This window comes from Arachis ipaensis, chromosome B5 (assembly GCF_059453495.1).
Source record: "Arachis ipaensis isolate K30076 ecotype BB chromosome B5, ASM5945349v1, whole genome shotgun sequence".
Lineage (NCBI taxonomy): Eukaryota > Viridiplantae > Streptophyta > Magnoliopsida > Fabales > Fabaceae > Arachis > Arachis ipaensis.
Window position 1 is genome coordinate 65527584 of NC_142440.1, and position 19986 is coordinate 65547569.

At 40.8% G+C, this 19986-nt stretch overlaps 1 non-coding gene and 1 pseudogene across 1 annotated transcript; both read left to right on the forward strand.

Annotated features, from left to right (window-relative positions):
* The window catches only part of LOC148564483 (uncharacterized), a 110074-nt pseudogene that overhangs the window by 14220 nt on the left and 75868 nt on the right, over positions 1 to 19986 (forward strand).
* On the forward strand, positions 13459 to 13565 carry LOC148564484 (small nucleolar RNA R71). Its single transcript, XR_015884052.1, has one exon. It is a non-coding gene; the product is annotated as a small nucleolar RNA R71 (small nucleolar RNA).

Here is a 19986-nt window from a genome sequence, read left to right on the forward strand (position 1 = left end):
GGAACGTCTTCTTTGAACTTTCCTCCATGATTTCTATGTGTCCATACGGCGAGACCTTTGTGACAAGAAAGGGTCCTGACCACCTTAGTTTGAGTTTTCCAGGGAAAATTCTTAATTTGGAATTGTAGAGGAGCACTTGCAGTCCTTTTTTGAAGCTCGTGGGTGCCAGATGGAGGTCATGCCTTCTCTTTGCCTTTTCTTTATAAATCTTGGCATTTTCATAGGCTTGAGATCTGAACTCCTCCATTTCCTGCAGCTGCAAGACCCTCTTTTCACCAGCAGCAACGCTATCAAAATTTAGTAGCTTGAGATCCCAGAGGGCTTTGTGTTCCAGCTCCAATGGTAAATGACAAGCTTTTCCATACACCAGTTGATATGGGAACATCCCGATTGGTGTTTTGAATGCCGTTCTGTATGCCCAAAGAGCATCATCCATCTTCTTCGACCAATCCTTTCTTGATGCTCCTACAGTCTTTTCCAGAATCCTTTTCTAGCTCTATGTTAGATATCTCAGTTTGCCCACTTGTTTGGGGGTGGTAAGGCGTGGCAATCTTGTGTTTCACCCCATATCGCAGGAGGAACGCTTCTAGTGATCTGTTACAAAAATGGCTCCCTCTATCACTGATGAGTGCTCGGGGGACTCCGAACCGGCTAAAGATGTTCTTTCTGAGGAAGTTCATGACTACCTTGTTGTCATTCGTTCGGGTTGCAATAGCCTCTACCCACTTGAAAACGTAATCCACTGTTACCAAGATGTAGTTGTTTACATATGAGGTTGGGAATGGTCCCATAAAATCAATTTCCCACACATCAAATAGTTCCATTTCTAAGATGAAATTCTGTGGCATCTCATTTCTTTTGGGTAAGCTTCTAGCTCTTTGACATTCATTGCAGTTATTTACTAGTTCTTTGGCATCCTTGAAAAGGGTGGGCCAAAAGAATCCGCTTTGTAACACCTTGGCTGCAGTTCTATCCCCTCCAAAATGGCCTCCATAGCACGAGCCGTGGCAGTTCCACAAGACCTCTCGTCCCTCTTCTTCCGAAACGCATCTTCTCAGGATTCCATCTGAACACTTCTTGAAGAGATATGGTTCATCCCATACAAAATACTTTTGCGTCATTGATGAGCTTTCTCTTTTGATGTTTGTTGATCTCTGGAGGTAAAGCCCCAGTTGCCTTGAAATTGGCAATGTTTGCAAACCAGGGTGCTTTGTGAACCGTCATTAACTGCTCATCTGGGAAACATTCATTTACACTTGTATCATGTGTTCCACCTTTGTCATGAGGGATCCTGGATAGGTGATTGGCTACCTTGTTCTCCACTCCTTTCTTGTCTCTAATCTCAATATTGAATTCCTGCAACAATAAGATCCACCTTATCAGTCTTGGTTTTGACTCCTGCTTGGCAAATAAGTATTTAAGTGCTGTGTGGTCTGTGAAAACAATCACTTTGGCACCAATGAGGTATGATCTAAACTTGTCAAATGCAAAAACTATTGCCAGCAACTCATTTTCAGTGGTGGTGTAATTTCTTCAAGTGTCATTGAGGACTTTGCTAGTATAGTATATCACATGGACTAAGTTATCTTTCCTCTGCCCTAACACTGCCCCTACTGCAAAATCAGATGCATCACACATCAGTTCAAATGGTAAGTTCTAATCAGGTGGGGAAATGATAGGGGCAGAGGACAGCCTCTTTTTCAAGTTTTCGAATGCTAGCATGCATTTTTCATCAAAGACAAATGGTGCATCAGATACAAGGAGATTGCTTAAGGGCTTGGCTATCTTTGAAAAATCTTTAATAAACCTTCTGTAAAAGCTGGCATGCCCTAAAAAGCTCCTAATTGCCTTGACATCACTTGGTGGGGGTAATTTTTCAATGAGTTCCACCTTAGCTCTATCTACCTCAATGCCTTGGTTAGAAACATTATGGCCAAGAACTATTCCCCCTGTCACCATAAAGTGACATTTTTCCTAGTTCAAGACCAAGTTGGTCTCTTGACATCTTTTTAATACCAGGGCCAAGTGATTTAGGCAATTAGTGAAGGAATCTCCGAATACCGAAAAGTCATCCATAAAGACTTCAAAGAATTTTTCTATCATATCTGAGAAAATAGAGAGCATGCAGCGTTGGAAAGTTGCAGGTGCATTACATAGCCCAAATGGCATGCGCCTGTAGGCAAACACTCCATATAGGCAAGTGAATGAGGTTTTCTCTTGGTCTCTTGGATCAACCACTATTTGGTTATATCCTGAATAACCATCGAGAAAACAGTAATATGCGTGTCCTGCAAGTCTTTCCAGCATCTGATCCATGAAAGAAAGGGGGAAATGATCTTTTCTTGTAGCTTCATTGAGTTTTCTGTAGTCTATGCACATCTGCCATCCTGTGATGGTCCTTGTAGGGATTAGTTCGTTCTTCTCATTGGGGACTACAGTGATTCCTCCTTTTTTTGGGACAACTTGCACGGGACTGACCCATGGGCTATCAGAGATCGGGTAGATTACCCCTCCCTGCCATAACTTCATCTGTACCACTTCCTTCATGACTGGATTCAGCCTCCTTTGGTGTTGAATGGATGGTTTGGCATCATCTTCCAACAGTATCTTATGCATGCATATGGCCGAACCGATACCTTTCAGATCAGCAAGGGTCCATCCAATGGCATCCTTATGCTTTTGCAATACTTGGAGTAATTCATCCTCTTGATCTCGGCTGAGGGATGAATTTATGATCACTGGGTAACTTTCACTCTCTCCTAAGTATGCATATTTGAGAGTGGGTGGCAGAGCTTTGAGTTCAAGTTTGGGTGCTTCTATCTTTTCATTATCTTCCTTTGGTGCACCCTGTATATGAATCTCTGCTGTTGCAGCCTCTTTGCTAGATGTTGATTCCTCCTCTGTTAACCCTTCAAGTTCTTCTTCTTCAAAAATCTCATGTACTGCATCGTCCAGTGAATCCAACCTCATACATTCTCCCAATGGTTCTTGTGGGTAGTTCATGGCCTTGAACACATTGATCATCATTGTTTCATTGTGTAGTCTAAGGGTAAGTTCACCCTTTTGGACATCGATGATAGCTCCGGCAGTAGCTAAGAATGGTCTCCCTAATATGATAGAAGCCTTAGCACCTTCCTTCATGTCCAACACTACAAAGTCTGCTGGGAAGATAAAGTCTCCTACCTTTACTAGCAAGTCTTCCACTATGCCGTGAGAAAACTTGAATGATCGGTCTGCCAATTGTAAGGCCATTTTTGTTGGTTTGGCCTCCTCAATCTTTATTTTTCTCATCATAGCTACAGACATCAGATTTATGCTGGCTCCTAAATCACGTAGAGCCTTTTCCACTGTTATTTCTCCTATAATACAAGGAATCTGAAAGCTCCCAGGATCCTTCAATTTCTGGGGCAATTTATGCTGAATGATGACACTACATTCTTCGGTTAGTATCACAGTATCGTTGTTCTTCCAGCTTCTCTTCTTGGTCATCAACTCCTTCAAGAACTTGGCATAGAGCGGCATTTGCTCTATTACTTCAGCAAAGGGTATGTTAATCTGTAGTTTCTTGAAGATTTCTAAAAATCTGGAGAACTAGCTGTCATCCCCCTTCTTCCTCCATTGTTGAGGATATGGGGCTTTCGGAACATATGGCTTCAACTCTTCTCCCTTTTGATGTGAATTGGAGGTGGGGACTTTAACTTCATCTTGTTCCTCCTTCCTTCCAATTGAATCTTTCTCTTGTGGTTGCTTGGAAGCCTCCTTCAAATCCTTTCCACTTCTGAGGGTGATAGCATGACACTCCTCCCTTGGGTTTGGTTCAATGTTACTGCAAAGGTCATGGCCGGGAGCGTGCTGAAATAGGTAGCCAATTTGTGTCTCAAGTTTCTTGATGGCAGCATCTTGATTCTGCATGTTGGATCACACTTCCTCTCGGAACACCTTACTATCTTGGATTTCCTTACATATGCCTTCAAGTAGAGTCTCAATCCTTGATAGTCTTTCTTCCGATGATGGTGAGTTAAGATTGGAGGGATGAGAAGGGCCATTTTGGCTTTGGTATGGATGTTGAGGTGTGTTGTTAGGTGGGTGCTGATATGATCTCTCTGTGGAATGTTGGTGAGCTGCGTTGTTGTTGGGGTTGTGACATCTCTGATCTTGGCCTTGATCTTGTTGGTTTCCCCACCCAAAGTTTGGGTGGTTCCTCCAACCAGGATTATAGGTTTCGGAGAATGGGTCATGGTTCTGCCTAGGTGGATTTCCAATGTAGTTGGCTTGTTCCTGATCACCCTCTGCTTCTTCATTCACTCCTTCTTGAACTACTGTTGAGGTGGTGATTACTGCTACTTGATTTCTCTCCATCTTCTTGGTAAGGTTAGCCAGCTGCTTGGTAATCAGCTTGTTCTGGGCCAGCAGTGCATCCGTGTTGTTCAGCTCCATCACTCTTCTATTGTTGCCTCTTTCAGAAGCATAGAAGTAGTCATTCTCAGCTACAGTTTCAATGACATCTATGGCTTCTTCAATGGTCTTCTTCTTGTTCAGAGATCCCCCGGATGAGTGGTCTACTGCCTTCTTTGATTCATAGGAAAGACCTTCATAGAAAATGTGTAACTGCATCCATTTATTGAACATATCTGGCGGGCACCTTCTTGTCAAGTCCTTAAACATCTCTCATGCTTCATATAGAGTCTCACCATCTTGCTGCCTGAATGTTTGTACCTCAGCTCTCAACCTGTTGATTCTTTGAGGAGGATAGAATCTTGCCAAGAATTTGTTCACCACATCTTCTCAGGCTGTTAAACTCTCCTTTGGGAAGGATTCCAGCCATTTAGATGCTTTGTCCTTGAATGAGAAGGGAAACAAAAGCAGTCTGTAGGTGTCAGGATGAACACCATTAGACTTCACAGTATCACATATCCTCAGGAATATGGTTAGATGTTGATTGGGGTCTTCTTGAACGCTCCCTCCGAATGAACAGTTGTTCTGAACAAGGGTGATGAGCTGTGGCTTTAGTTCAAAGTTGTTGGCATGTATGGTTGGCTTTTGGATGTTACTTCCACAGTTTCTTGGGTTTAGATTGATGTAAGATCCCAGAACTCTTCTCTCTTGCCCAGCATGATGCACTGGGTCTTCTCTGCCATGGTTGTGAGCCTCTTCTTCATGATGGTTTTCCATATTCTCATCCATGTCTTGTTCAAAGTACTCTTCCTCTTCCTCAGCACCAACAACTCTCTTTCCTCTTGCTTCCTTCCTTAATCTAAGGAAAGTCCTCTCAGGTTCAGAATCGAAAGAAGTTGAAGCCCCGCTTCTTCTACCTGTCATACAACCAATAAGGCCAAGCAAGAAAGATAGATGCAGACAGTATTCTCTGCAGAAATGCTGTTAGTGTGAGTAATGCAATATATCAAACAGTTAGTGGGTCAGTGAACTAAATAAAAAGAAATGCAGATAACACCACAAACGGGTTAGGGGTAAAGAGAAGGAAATAACTAAGACTGAAAGTAAATTACTCAAATGAAATTAAATCAAACAAAAGAAAAAAATGCTCAATCTAGTTATCCACCAATTTAATCATTGTTGATGCAAAATCAATCCCCGGCAACGGCGCCATAAACTTGATGCACAGAAACTTGTCTCTCAACAGATTTTCCTTGGCAAGTATACCGAATTATCGTCAAGTAAAAACTCACAATTGAGTGAGGTCGAATCCCACAGGGATTGATTGGTCAAGCAACTTTAATTGGAGGAATGTTCTAGTTGAGCTAAGCAGAATTTGATTTGAGAATTGCAGGAAATTAAATGGCGGGAAAGTAAATGGCAGAAAATGTAAATGCTGGAAATAAAGAGCTGAATATAAATGACGGAAAGTAAATTACAGAATCTTAAATGGGGAATGGGGAATTTAGCATGAAAGTAAATGGCAGAAAGTAAAGAGAATGGGTAAGATCAGAAATGGGGGATTCATTGGGCTTAGGAGATGTTGCATTCTCCAAATCAAGTTCATTTTCATCTCTTCCTCAATCAATGCATTCATTGAACTCCTTGGCAATCTTAAGTGATTGAATTCCAATTCCTTGGTAATTCAATCTCTCAAATCTGGATCAATAGCCAATTCCTTGGTCTAATTGCTCATGAGAAGAGATGAAGTATGGTCACTGATTGTACCACATGTATTTCCAAATCAAAGTATTGGGAGAATTATATGTCACTATATCTGCCCAACCCCCAATTTGGTCCAAAATGAGAAAGCATTTCTAGCATGATCCCTTCATTCCTCTTCCAAGGTTCCGAAGAGATCCAAGTATGAATAGCTTCTTTTCCAAGACAACTACCCAACTGGATGAAGATTGAAAGCATTCTAGTAAAATCAAGAGAAAAGAAAGAAGAAGAATAATGAAAACTATTATTGATCCATCAAATTACAACAGAGCTCCCTAACCTAATGAAAGGGGTTTAGTTGTTCATGGCTCTGGGAATGGAAAACAAAGATGGAGAATGCATTCTAAAAGTAAAACTAGAAGTCGTAGAGAAAGTAAAATTATACAGAGAGTAGTTCTCTCAATCCAAAAGCTCCTCTCTAGTTCAAAACTACTCCAATTTATACTACTCCTCTGACCTTCTAGTTGGCTCTTCAAGTCTTGGATATAGGCCTTTGGATCTTGAGTTGAAGCAGTTATCATCTTTAGTGGGCTCAGCTTCACTTGCAGAGAAAGTGTGCAGTAGGCATGGACTTTAGTGACAATCACCTTTTTCACTAACGTTCCTAACCCAAAATGGTCCAGGTTAATTCAACGTTAGTGGCACTAACATGACCACTAACGTTGCCTCTTGGCCCTTCGCAAACGTTACTGGGGTTTACCTTTCCCAATAACGTTGAGAGTACCCCTTTCTCCCTACGTTAGAGTTCATGTTAGTATAGTTAATGTGACCTTTAACGTAGGCTTGCCAAATCTTCGAGATCATTAGTGATACCTACCTTTTTCACTAACACTCCAAAACGCCCCTTTCCCACGTTAGTGCCTCACGTTAATTCCACGTTAATGTAATTAACGTGGTAACTAACGTGGCTCATAGTGGCTTAGTCCAACGTTAGTGAAAAAGGTGAGTGTCACTAACGTTGGCAATTCCTTGCTCCTTCCACGTTAGAGTTCACGTTAACTAAGTTAACGTGGCTCTTAACGTAGCCAATATGGGCTTAGTCCAACGTTAGTGACAGAGGTGAGTGTCACTAACGTTGGCATTATCTTCCTCTTCCACGTTAGAGTTCACGTTAACTGAGTTAACGTGACTCTTAATGTGGCCAATTGCCCTTTTGGAGCGTTAGTGGCACTCACTTTTACCACTAACGCTTGGAGCTTTCTTTTCCTCCACATTAACTAGCACGTTAATGTAGTTAACGTGGTAATTAACGTGGGCTATGATGGCTTCGAAGACGTTATTGGCGATCACTTTTCTCATTAACGTTGCAAGCTAGCTCCCATTCCACGTTAGTGGTCACGTTAGTTAGACTAACGTGGCTTTTCCTTGCTTCCTTTGTCCTAAGATCAAGCAAATAAAGTGTATCAAAGCTCTAATCCAAGTTATGAGTCATGCATAATCCAATTTGTCATTAAATTCATGCATAATTCTCATGAAATCATATAAAATTCACAATGTTTGCTTGAATCAAGATGTAAGTGAAATTCTACCCAAAACTTGCTTATTTCTTAAGAAAATGCATGAAACTACCCTAAAACAGTAAAGAAAAAGTCAGTGAAACTGGCCGAAATGCCCTGGCATCACAACACCAAACTTAAAGCTTGCTTGTCCCTTAGCAAGTACTGAAACATGAGAATGATGAATGAAATGACAAGAGGAATGAATCATTATTGTGGAAGTCATGTCCTTGGTTTTATGGGGTTTCATGCATAGCAACTTAAGTTCATTCCTTTACTGGCTTTCAGACCTTTATCATGCCCTGGAATACTCACTTGATTGCACCTTTTGAGACTTTTATTTATTGATCCCTTTGTTTTTTTAAAGGTTTATCGCATCCTTAGGCTAAGTGTTCTGTGAGGGGGCGACTCTTTAAAATAAGCTTTCAGCCAACACTCCCGAACCAGTTGGTTCAAGGTGCTAGGTGTTGAAACACCCCTAAGGACTTACTCGCTCAAGTCTCTCTCCCCCATACATGCACACCACAGGCACATGGTTTGTTATTTTCATTCCTTGAGGCCTTGGTGTCCAGCACCTCTTTGGGTTACTAAATGTTCTGTAGCATGGTTGCTCTTGATAGTGGATTTTCAGTTGATAATCCCGGGTTAGTTAACCCAAGTTACCAAGTGATGAAGCACTCCTAAGAACTTATTCATCCAAGCAGATCCTTGGTACAAGAGCATCACAGACACATCCCTCAAGATTCAAGCCCTTGGTGCCTAGCCTTATTTCTTATTACTTTTCTTTCTTTTTCAACTCTTATTGTTCTTTTCCTTTTTCTTATTAGGATCTTATTATTTAGCTAGTCTCATGGGGTGTGTTTAAAGCATATGACTTCAGGACAGATAGTTGCCTTCCTACCTTGTTGGTGAACCAACTTAGCTAAGTGATTACTACACCACAAGCTTAAGAACCTACTCCACAATTGATCATCACTCTGGTCTTTCATAACATCTCTTTTTATTTGATTCAAAATGGACAAGCATACAAGTAAGCAAGGTGAAGATGCAACAGTGACATTAGACTAGCAAGCATAGACCTAAGCAATGAAAACTTAAAGGCAGAATTTAAAATCCTAACCTACCATGGGAACATGTTCTATTTCATACATGATTTTCCTTATTTAAAGCTTTGAAAAAGATGGAACAAAGAGGGAACTCCACCACCTTTTACTCATGGGAGTGCTCATGCTCTCCCTCTTGTTTGTCCTCTTTGTGTCCACTTGTATTTCCTCGTATCTGTGCTAGTCTGGCTTTCTTCCATTCCTCAAGTGCCGTCCTTACTGATTCATGACTCTTTTCTACCCTCTCTCTTTCTTCTCGCGCTAATTCATCCTTTACTTCTTCATATATTGCGATTCCCGGGTGCAGTACAGGCAGTTGTCCAACTAAGTACCCGAGCCTGGCTTGAGTGTTTACATGATGTCCAGTCTCGTTCATGTAAACTCCCTCTGCAAACGCTCTGTATTCGTCAAAGAGTTCTGCCTGTTCCAATTGTTTCTGATGCATTTGATGTATGTGTGCACCTAGATGTGCTTGGATGTTGATTAGCTTTTGGATGGCTTCTTGTTGTTGATATTGCATTTGCTCTATCATGTGGAAGGATTCACCCCAATGTTTCCCGTGTTCCAGTTGCTACTCCATGATTTGCTTTTGCCATTTCCCCTGTTGATTCATCCATCCAGAAAGTAATTCTTCTTGACGGCTTACCAATTGTAATTGCAACTCTTTCTGTGCCCCTTGATTTTCCAAGTATTGTTTAGATAAGCCATCAATGGCTTCCTGTAGTTGGTGCATGTCTAAAGAGGCTTGCTCCTCTAAGTTTTGTCTTTCTACTACTTGATTGGCTGGCCTCTTTCTTGGCTTTCGTTGAGGTAAGGGAGATGCAACAGCATGCATCCGTCGAACAGTAATTGGGATACCCACTTTTATCCACTCGGGGTCCTCATCCTTGAACACCACCCCAGCCATGTCACACAGACGAAAAATAGTGCTGGGGTAGCCTATCCTTCCTCCAGAATCGCTCTTTTCAGCCATCTTCCTAATACCTTGGGCTATCAGTTCATGGACCTTGATCTCTCCCCCTTTAAGTATACATTGCACCATTGTTGCTCTCTTAAGATTCACCTCTGAGTTATTCCTGGCAGGAAGGATGGATCTCCTCACAATTTCAAACCACCTCTTTGCTTCAGGGGTGAGGTCCCCTCTCTTGATGAACTTGGGTTTCCCCTAAGGATCTCGTACCCAATCAGCTCCTTGCACGCAAATATCTTGCTCAATCTGGTCATGATTGGGGCTGCCATCTATTCTGGAGTGATAGCTTTCTTCTGCAAATGGTATGGCCCGTAGCTTTAACGCCCTCATCATGCTCATGGGGCTGAAGTCCACAGTTACCCCTCTCACGAAGCTTATATAGGAGTCATCTGCCTTATCATACCAGACTGCATTTGCATAAAACTCTCTTACAATATTTGCATTTACTTTTAGGACTGGATCAGTAAGGAGCTCCCATCTCCTCTTTTCCACATTCTCTGTGATTTCGGGGCACTCAATTTTTCTGACTTGAAAGCCTAGCTCATATATGATCTCCTTATCAACCATCCACCCATATTGCAATGCATGGTGAAAGGTTCTGAATTTCTTCTCATCGAAAGGGCGTTGCTCCATAGGCTCCTTCCATTTTCTTCTCTTAGAGCTTGATGATGCCATAAGTGATTTTTGATATGTGAAGATGTAAAGGGTGTGGATAATGGGCTTCGGCCGGTTAAGATAGGGTGTAGTGAAGGGAGTGAGTGAGAGTGTTTTTGATGGGGTAAGAGGTATTGGGTTCCGAAAGTTAGAAGTACAAAGAATGAGAATTTGGGATGTGGAAGGGTTATGGAATAAGAACCACTTTATATAGGGAGATAGTGAGTGAATGAAAGGTGTGGATTGATGGAGTGGTTGTGTGATGAACGGATGGGGTTCAGCATAGGATGAGCACAAGGATCATCAACTTTATGAAGGGGGGTTGGTTCGATTTCCAAGCGTGTCACTCTTCCAATGTTGCATGGCAACATTTCCCAATGCATCCCCCGTGAAAACACGTGTATAGTACTCTCCTTTTGTGGTGGCCGAATCCTCCTTATTCAATTGTCCAATCAATTCTTTCCAATCCTCCTCTCATTTCTCCTTCAGGATAAAAGAACAAAATTAATAAGATTGAAAGTTGGCGGCAAATATTGGAAAAGTGGGATAACTACTTTTCAAAAAAAAAAAAAACAAAAATTTTTTTGTTTGTTTTTGTTTTTAACTAACTAAGTGCTATTCATGAATGCAAACCAACTGACAAATTATTTGCCCATATATGCAACATTGGTGACACCAAACTTAGTTTGTGGTCATATGGTGTAAAAAGAATTGTTCAAGGTGCTAAGAGTGACATGCTATGAGTTTCATTCATGTTCTCTTATTGTGCCTTGAAAACCAAACTTGTTCTCCGATATGTGTTGCATAAAAGGATTCATTCAAGGATATGTCAAAGCTGATTTGGAATTCTTGAACCTTGCATTATTAATTACTTTAAAAGCATATAAAACATGGGTTGCCTCCCATGAAGCGCTTCTTTAGCGTCACTAGCTTGACGTTCTGCCCTTTGTCAGGGTAGTTGGTAATGCTTCAGATCTTTCCCTCTTGTAGTAAACCTATATCCATTGGCTTCATCAAGGATCTCTACATGTTCTAGGGAGAGAACTTTGTTGATGGTGAAAACCTTAGGTAGCTGAGACGGGATGGTGGGGAGATGAGGTGGATATCTAGGAAGTAAGCTGAGATCACTTTATCCCCTGGAGAGAAATCCTCTATAGGGATCTTCTTGTTTCTCCACCTCCTTGGTGCCTTCTTCTTTATTCCTTTTGATGTTGCCCCACTCTTTGTGACTTCTTCTTTCAAGGAAATTTTGTTGCTGGTCTCATATGACTCTGGTGGTTTAGGTTCCTCCTGATCTTCCTTGGGCTGTGACAACTGCCGATTATCTTGTTCATCAACCAAAGGGGTTCCCAGGTGTACAGCTTATGCTTCAATGCTTGTTTCTTCCACCAGTGCTTTGTCGTGCTCTCCCCTTGGTTCCTTGCTTTTCTGATCTGCTTCTTGTGAGGGTTTGAAGATATTGAATGCGAGTTGTTCGTCATGTATCCTCAATATTAGCTCTCCTCGCTCCACATCTATGAGCGCTCTGGCTGTAGCTAGGAATGGTCTTCCCAATATGATTGGGTGAAGGTGACTCTCTTCCATTTCTACTATGACAAAGTCTGTGGAAAGGAAATAGTTCCCAACCTTCACTAACACATTTTCCACCACTCCTACTGCTTGTTTTTGAGTTTTGTCAGCCAGCCTGATGACTACATCTGTGGGCATTAGCTCATTGATCTGCAGCTTCTTCATAAGGGATAAAGGCATTAAGTTGATACTTCTTCCCAGATCACAGAATCCCTTATCAAACATTGTTTCTCCTATGGCACAGGGGATGTGAAAACTCCCTGGGTCCTTCTTTTTTGTAGGCATCTCTGGTTGAATGAGAGCACTGCACTCCTTATTCATCACTATTGTTTGCCCTCCTTTGAGTGAGCTTTTCCTGGTCAGCAACTCCTTCATATACTTAATGTATGGGGGCATTTGTTGGAGGGCCTTGATGAATGGTATGTTTATATGGAGAGATACAAACATGTCAAGAATCCTTGAGTATATTCTCTTTTCTACACCACCCTTGAGTCTTTGGGGAAAAGGTGCATAGAGTCTCAGCAGCTCCTTCTGTGAAATTTTGGTTTCTTGGTGATCCTCTTCCTGTTTCTCTACTGATGTATCTCCAGGTTTTTCTAATGGTTTGTTCCGCTCTTCCTCAGTCCCCTTATCACTTATAGTGACCATCTTGCAATCTTCCCATCTGACCTTCTTTGCTTCACCTCTCGGGTTCTTCTCTGTGTCACTTGGGAAGCTATCAGTAGGTTTGGGAATCTTCTCAGAGAGGTATTCCACTTGAAATTCCAGCCTCTTGATGGTGTCTCCCTGGTTCTTGATATTGGCTCGCACCTCCACCTTGAACACTTTGTTATCTTGGATTTCCTTACATATGCTTTCAAGTAGAGTCTCAATCCTTGATAGTCTTTCTTCTGATGATGGTGAGTTGAGATTGGAGGGATGAGAAGGGCCATTTTGGATTTGGTATGGATGTTGAGGTGTGTTGTTAGGTGGGTACTGATATGATCTCTGGGTAGAATGTTGGTGAGCTGCATTGTTGTTGGGGTTGTGACGTCTTTGATCTTGGCCTTGATCTTGTTGGTTTTCCCACCCAAAGTTTGGGTGGTTCCTCCAACCAGGATTGTAAGTCTTGGAGTATGGATCATGTGCCTACCTAGGTGGATTTCCAATGTAGTTGGCTTGTTCTTGATCACCCTCTGCTTCTTCATTCACTCCTTCTTTAGCTGCTGTTGAGGTGGTGATTACTGCTATTTGATTCCTCTCCATCTTCTTGGTAAGGTCAGCCAGCTGCTTGATAATCAGCTTGTTCTAGCCCAGCAGTGCATCCACGTTGTTTAGCTCCATCACTCCTCTAGTGTTGCCTCTTTCAGAAGCATAGAAGTAGTCATTCTCAGCTACAGTTTCAATGACATCTATGGCTTCTTCAATGGTCTTCTTCTTGTTTAGAGATCTCCCAGTTGAGTGGTCTACTGCCTTCTTTGATTCATAGGAAATACCTTCATAGAAAATGTGTAACTACACCCATTCATTGAACATATCTGGTGGGCACCTTCTTGTCAAGTCCTTAAACCTCTCCCATGCTTCATATAGAGTCTCACCATCTTGCTGCCTGAATGTTTGTACCTTAGCTCTCAACCTATTGATTCTTTGAGGAGGATAGAATCTCGCCAAGAATTTGTTCACCACATCTTCTCAGGTTGTTAAACTCTCCTTTGGGAAGGATTCCAGCCATTTAGATGCTTTGTCCTTGAGTGAGAAGGGAAACAAAAACAGTCTATAGGTGTCTGGATGAACACCATTAGACTTCACAGTATCACATATCCTCAGGAATGTGGTTAGATGTTGATTGGAGTCTTCTTGGACGCTCCCTCCGAATGAACAGTTGTTCTGAACAAGGGTGATGAGCTGTGGCTTTAGTTCGAAGTTGTTGGCATGTATGATTGGCTTTTGGATGCTACTTCCACAGTTTCCTGGGTTTGGATTGATATAAGAGCCTAGAACTCTTCTTTCTTGTCCAGCATGATGCACTGGACCTTCTCTGCCATGGTTGTGAGCCTCTTCTTCATGATGGTTCTCTATATTCTCATCCATGTCTGGTTCAAAGTACTCTTCCTCTTCCTCAGCACTAACGACTTTCTTTTCTCTTGCTTCCCTCCTCAATCTAAGGAAGGTCCTCTCAGGTTCAGAATCAAAGGAAGTTGAAGCCCTGCTTCTTCTACCTGTCATACAACCCACAAGTCACAAGTAAGAAAGATAGATGCAGACAGTATTCTCTGCAGAAATGATGTTAGTGTGAGTGATAAAATATATCAAACAGTTAGTGGGTCAGTGAACTAAATAGTAAAAAAAAATGCAGATAACACCACAAACGGGTAAGGGGTAAAGGGAAGGAAATAACTAAGACTGAAAGTAAATTACTCAAATGAAATTAAATGAAACAAAAGAAAAAAAATGCTCAATCTAGTTATCCAACAATTTAATCATTGTTGATGCAAAATCAATCCCCGGCAACGGCGCCATAAACTTGATGCACGGAAACTTGTCTCTCAACAGATTTCCCTCGGCAAGTATACCGAATTGTCGTCAAGTAAAAACTCACAATAGAGTGAGGTCGAATCCCACAGGGATTGATTGGTCAAGCAACTTTAATTAGAGGAATGTTCTAGTTGAGCTAAGCAGAATTTGATTTCAGAATTTCAGGAAATTAAATGGCGGGAAAGTAAATGGCAGAAAATGTAAATGCTGGAAATAAAGAGCTGAATGTAAATGACGGAAAGTAAATTGCAGAATCTTAAATGGGGAATGAGGAATTTAGCATGAAAGTAAATGGCAGAAAGTAAAGAGAATGGGTAAGATCAGAAATGTGGGATTCATTGGGCTTAGGAGATGTTACATTCTCCGGATCAACTTCATTTTCATCTCTTCCTCAATCAATGCATTCATTGATCTCCTTGGCAATCTTAAGTGATTGAAATCCAATTCCTTGGTAATTCAATCTCTCAAATCTGGATCAATAGCCAATTCCTTGGTCTAATTGCTCATGAGAAGAGATGAAGTATGGTCACTGATTGTACCACATGTATTTCCAAATCAAAGTATTGGGAGAATTATATGTCACTATATCCGCCCAACCCCCAATTTGGTCCAAAATGAGAAAGCATTTCTAGCATGATCCCTTCATTCCTCTTCCAAGGTTCCGAAGAGATCCAAGTATGAATAGCTTCTTTTCCAAGACAACTACCCAACTGGATGAAGATTGAAAGCATTCTAGTAAAATCAAGAGAAAAGAAAGAAGAAGAATAATGAAAACTATTATGGATCCATCAAATTACAACAGAGCTCCCTAACCCAATAAAAGGGGTTTAGTTGTTCATGGCTCTGGGAATGGAAAACAAAGATGGAGAATGCATTCTAAAAGTAAAACTAGAAGTCGCAGAGAAAGTAAAATTATACAGAGAGTAGTTCTCTCAATCCAAAAGCTCCTCTCTAGTTCAAAACTACTCCAATTTATACTACTCCTCTGATCTTCTAGTTGGCTCTTCAAGTCTTAGATATGGGCCTTTGGATCTTGAGTTGAAGCAGTTATCATCTTTAGTGGGCTCAGCTTCACTTGCAGAGAAAGTGTGCAGTAGGCATGGACTTTAGCTTAAGGCGTTAGTGGTGTTAATGTTAAGTAAAAATGTGGGGTCGAGAACGTTAGTGACAATCACCTTTTTCACTAATGTTCCTAACCCAAAATGGTCCACGTTAACTTCAACGTTAGTGGCACTAACGTGACCAATAACGTTGCCTCTTGGCCCTTCGCAAACGTTACAGGGGTTTACCTTTCCCAATAACGTTGAGAGTACCCCTTTCTCCCTACGTTAGAGTTCACGTTAGTATAGTTAACGTGACCTTTAACGTAGGCTTGCCAAATCTTCGAGAGCGTTAGTGACACATACCTTTTTCACTAACGCTCCAAAATGCCCCTTTCCCATGTTAATGCCTCACGTTAATTACATTAACGTGACCACTAACATTGTGTTGATTTCCATCTCCAACGCTAGTGACAAAGGTGAATGATGAGCGAATATTTTATACGCTTTTTGGGGTTAATTTCATATAGTTTTTAGTATGTTTTAGTTAGTTTTTAGTTTATTTTCGTTAGTTTCTAGGCAAAATTAATATTTCTGGACTTTACTATGAGTTTGTGTGTTTTTCTATAATTTCAGGTAATTTCTGGCTGAAATTGAGGGAGCTGAGCAAAAATCTGATTCAGGCTGAAAAAGGACTGCTGATGCTGTTGGATCCTGACCTCTCTGCACTCGGAATGGAATTTCTGGAGCTACAGGAGTCCAATTGACGCGCTTCCAATTGAGTTGGAAAGTAGACATCCAGGATAGACGACGTAAACCGGCATTCAACGCCAGTTCCATGTTGCAGTCTGGCGTCCAGCGCCAAAAACACGTTACAAGTTGGAGTTCAACGCCAGAAACAGGTTACAGCCTGGCGTTGAACGCCCAGAACAGCCCAGGCATGTGAGAAGCTTTAGTCTCATCCCCATCACACACCAAGTGGGCCCCAGAAGTAGATTTCTGCACTATTTATCATAGTTTACTAATTTTCTGTAAACCTAGGTTACTAGTTTAGTATTTAAACAACTTTTAGAGATTTATTTTGTATCTCATGACATTTTTAGATCTGAATTTTGTACTCTTTGACAGCATGAGTTTCTAAACTCCATTGTTGGGGGTGAGGAGCTCTGCTGTGTCTCGATGAATTAATGCAAGTGTTTCTGTTTTCTATTCAAACATGCGTGTTCCTATCTAAGATATCCATTCGCACTTCAACATGAACGTGATGAACGTGACAATCATCATTATTCCCCCACGAACGCGTGCCTGACAACCACTCCCGTTCACCGTAGAATGAATGAATATCTCTTGGATCTCTTAATCAGAATCTTCGTGGTATAAGCTAGATTGATGGCAGCATTCAAGAGAAACCGAAAATTCTAAACCTTGTCTGTGGTATTCCGAGTAGGATTCAGGGATTGAATGACTGTAACGAGCTTCAAACTCGCGAGTGCTGGGCGTAGTGACAGACTTAAAAGGATAGTAAACCTTATTCCGGTACGATTGAGAACCTAAAGATGATTAACCGTGTGGTGACAGCGCACCTGGACCCTTTTCACTGGAAGGATGGATGGTAGCCATTGACAACGGTGATCCACCAACACACAACTTGCCATAGGAGGACTTGCGTGCGTGAATCAGAAAACAGAGGAAAGCAGAATTTCAGAAGACAAAGCATCTCCAAAACTCCAACATATTCTCCATCATTGCACAATAAGTATTTATATTTATGCCCTCTCATTTTTTACAATTGAACTTGAAAAACACTATTGTTGGCATCCTGACTAAGAATAATAAGATAACCATAACTTGCTTCAAACCAACAATCTCCGTGGGATTCGACCCTTACTCACGTAACGTATTACTTGGACGACCCAGTGCACTTGCTGGTTAGTTGTGCGAAGTTGTAAGAGAGTAATGTGAACATTGACATTACAATTTCGTGTACCAAGTTTTTAGCGCCGTTGCCGGGAATTTATTTTAGTTTGAACAACCGACGGTGAATCCTGTTGCTTAGATTAGGAAAATTTTGTCTTTTGGGTCAGAGTCTTTTATATTCTTTTCAAAAATAAAATAATAATAATATTTTTTCTTAGTTATTAAAAATACTTTTTCAAAACAAGTGTTACATTTACTGCCCAATTGGCTAGAGCGTTGGTCTGTGTTCTTGGTAATTGGGTACCATTTTTTTAAAATTCTTTTTCAAAAATCATTTTTACATTAAATCTTGTGCCAAACTTTAAGTTTGGTGTTTTCTTGTTGATTTTTCTTTGGTTTTCAAAAATCTTATTTTGGTTTTCCAAAAATTTTAAGTTTGGTGTTCTTTCTTCATGTTCTTGTGTTCTTGTGAGTCTTCAAAGTGTTCTTAAGTTTTCCTTGTGTCTTGATCTTAAAATTTTTAAGTTTGGTTTTCCTTGGTGTTTTTCCTCCAAAATTTTCGAAAACAAGGAGCATTAGATCTAAAAATTTTTAAATCTTGTGCTATCTTATTATTTTTCTCTCTCCTCTTTAAATTCAAAAATATTTTTTTCTCTCTATTTTAAAGCAAATTTTCGAAATTTACCTTTAAAATTCAGATTTTTATTTCAAAATTTAAAACCTTTTTCAAAAAAAAAAATTCATATCTGTTTCAAAACTTCCTAACTACTTTCTCTCTCCTCATTTTTTCGAAAATCTTCACCCATTTTTATTTATTTTATTTTAATTTATTTTGTTTTTGAAATAAATAAATAATTAAATAAATAAAAATATTTCTTTTCTATTTTACATCATCTCCCTTTCTCCATCATGGATCTAAGCGAAAATGAACTGTCCAGAAGGACTCTGGGGTCATATGCTAACCCCTCTACTGCTTCATATGGGAGTAGTATCTGCATACCCTCCATTGGAGTCAGTAGCTTTGAGTTGAATCCTCAGCTCATTATCATGGTGCAGCAAAGCTGCCAGTATTCCGGTCTCCCACAGGAAGAACCTACAGAGTTTCTGGCACAGTTTTTACAAATTGCTGACACAGTACATGATAAGGAAGTAGATCAGGATGTCTACAGATTATTACTGTTCCCATTTGCTGTAAAAGACCAAGCTAAGAGGTGGTTAAATAACCAACGTAAGGCTAGCATAAAGACATGGAAACAACTGATAGAAAAATTCCTGAATCAATACTTTTCTCCAAAACGGATGACACAGCTAAGGCTGGACATCCAAGGCTTTAGACAAGGAGATAATGAATCTCTTTATGATGCCTGGGAGAGATACAGAGAGATGCTAAGAAAATGCCCCTCTGAAATATTTTCAGAGTGGGTTTAGTTAGACATCTTCTATTATGGACTTACAGAAAGAGCTCAGATCTCTCTAGATTACTCAGCTGGTGGATCTATCCACATGAGAAAAACAATTGAAGAAGCTCAAGAGCTCATTGATACAATTTCCAGAAATCATCATCTGTACCTAAGCAGTGACCCTTCTATGAAAGAAGAGGCTAAAACAGTAACTACTGAACCCAGTCCTGCTGAACAAGTTACTGAATTCAATCAGCAATTGGACTTTCTAACACAGCAGTTAGCCGAATTCAAAGATAGACTACAAGAGACAAGGATTGCTAATATAAATATGGAAGAACAATTGAAGCAAACAAAACAGCAGCTGTCAAAACAAATAACAGAAAAATGCCAAGCAGTTCAATTAAGAAGTGGGAAAATATTAAATACCCCATCTCAAGGCAGCAGGAAGCCAAGAAATGAGCAAACCACCCAAAATCTATATGAGGATAGTAAGAGCCCAGAAAAAAATAATTCTAGCGTTAAAACGCCAGAGATTGGGTGGAAGGCTGGCGCTGAACGCCCAGACCATGCTCAGGACTGGCGTTCAACGCCAGAAACAAGCAAGGAACTGGTGTTGAATGCCCAAAAGAAGCACAGTTCTGGTGTTCAGATGCCAAGAGCAGATAAGGAGTTGGCGTCTAACGTCACTCCAGCTTCTAACTCTGGCACTCAATTGCCAGAGAGGGATCAGACACACACAAGTACTGATGACAACCCATCTAAAAAGGCTTCTTCAACCACTTCTGTAGGAATTAAATCTACAGCAACCAAGGTTGAGGAATATAAAGCCAAGATACCTTATCCTCAAAAACTCCGCCAAGAGGAGCAGGATAAGCAATTTTCTCGCTTTGTAGATTATCTCAGGACTCTTGAAATAAAGATTCCGTTTGCAGAAGCACTTGAGCAAATACCTTCTTACGCCAAGTTCATGAAAGAGATCTTGAGTCATAAGAAGGATTGGAGAGAAACTGAAAGAGTTCTCCTCACTGAAGAATGCAGTGCAGTCATTCTGAAAAGCTTTCCTGAAAAGCTTAAAGATCCCGGAAGCTTTCTGATACCATGCACATTAGAGGGAAATTGCACCAAGACAGCTTTATGCGATCTTGGGGCAAGCATCAACCTGAT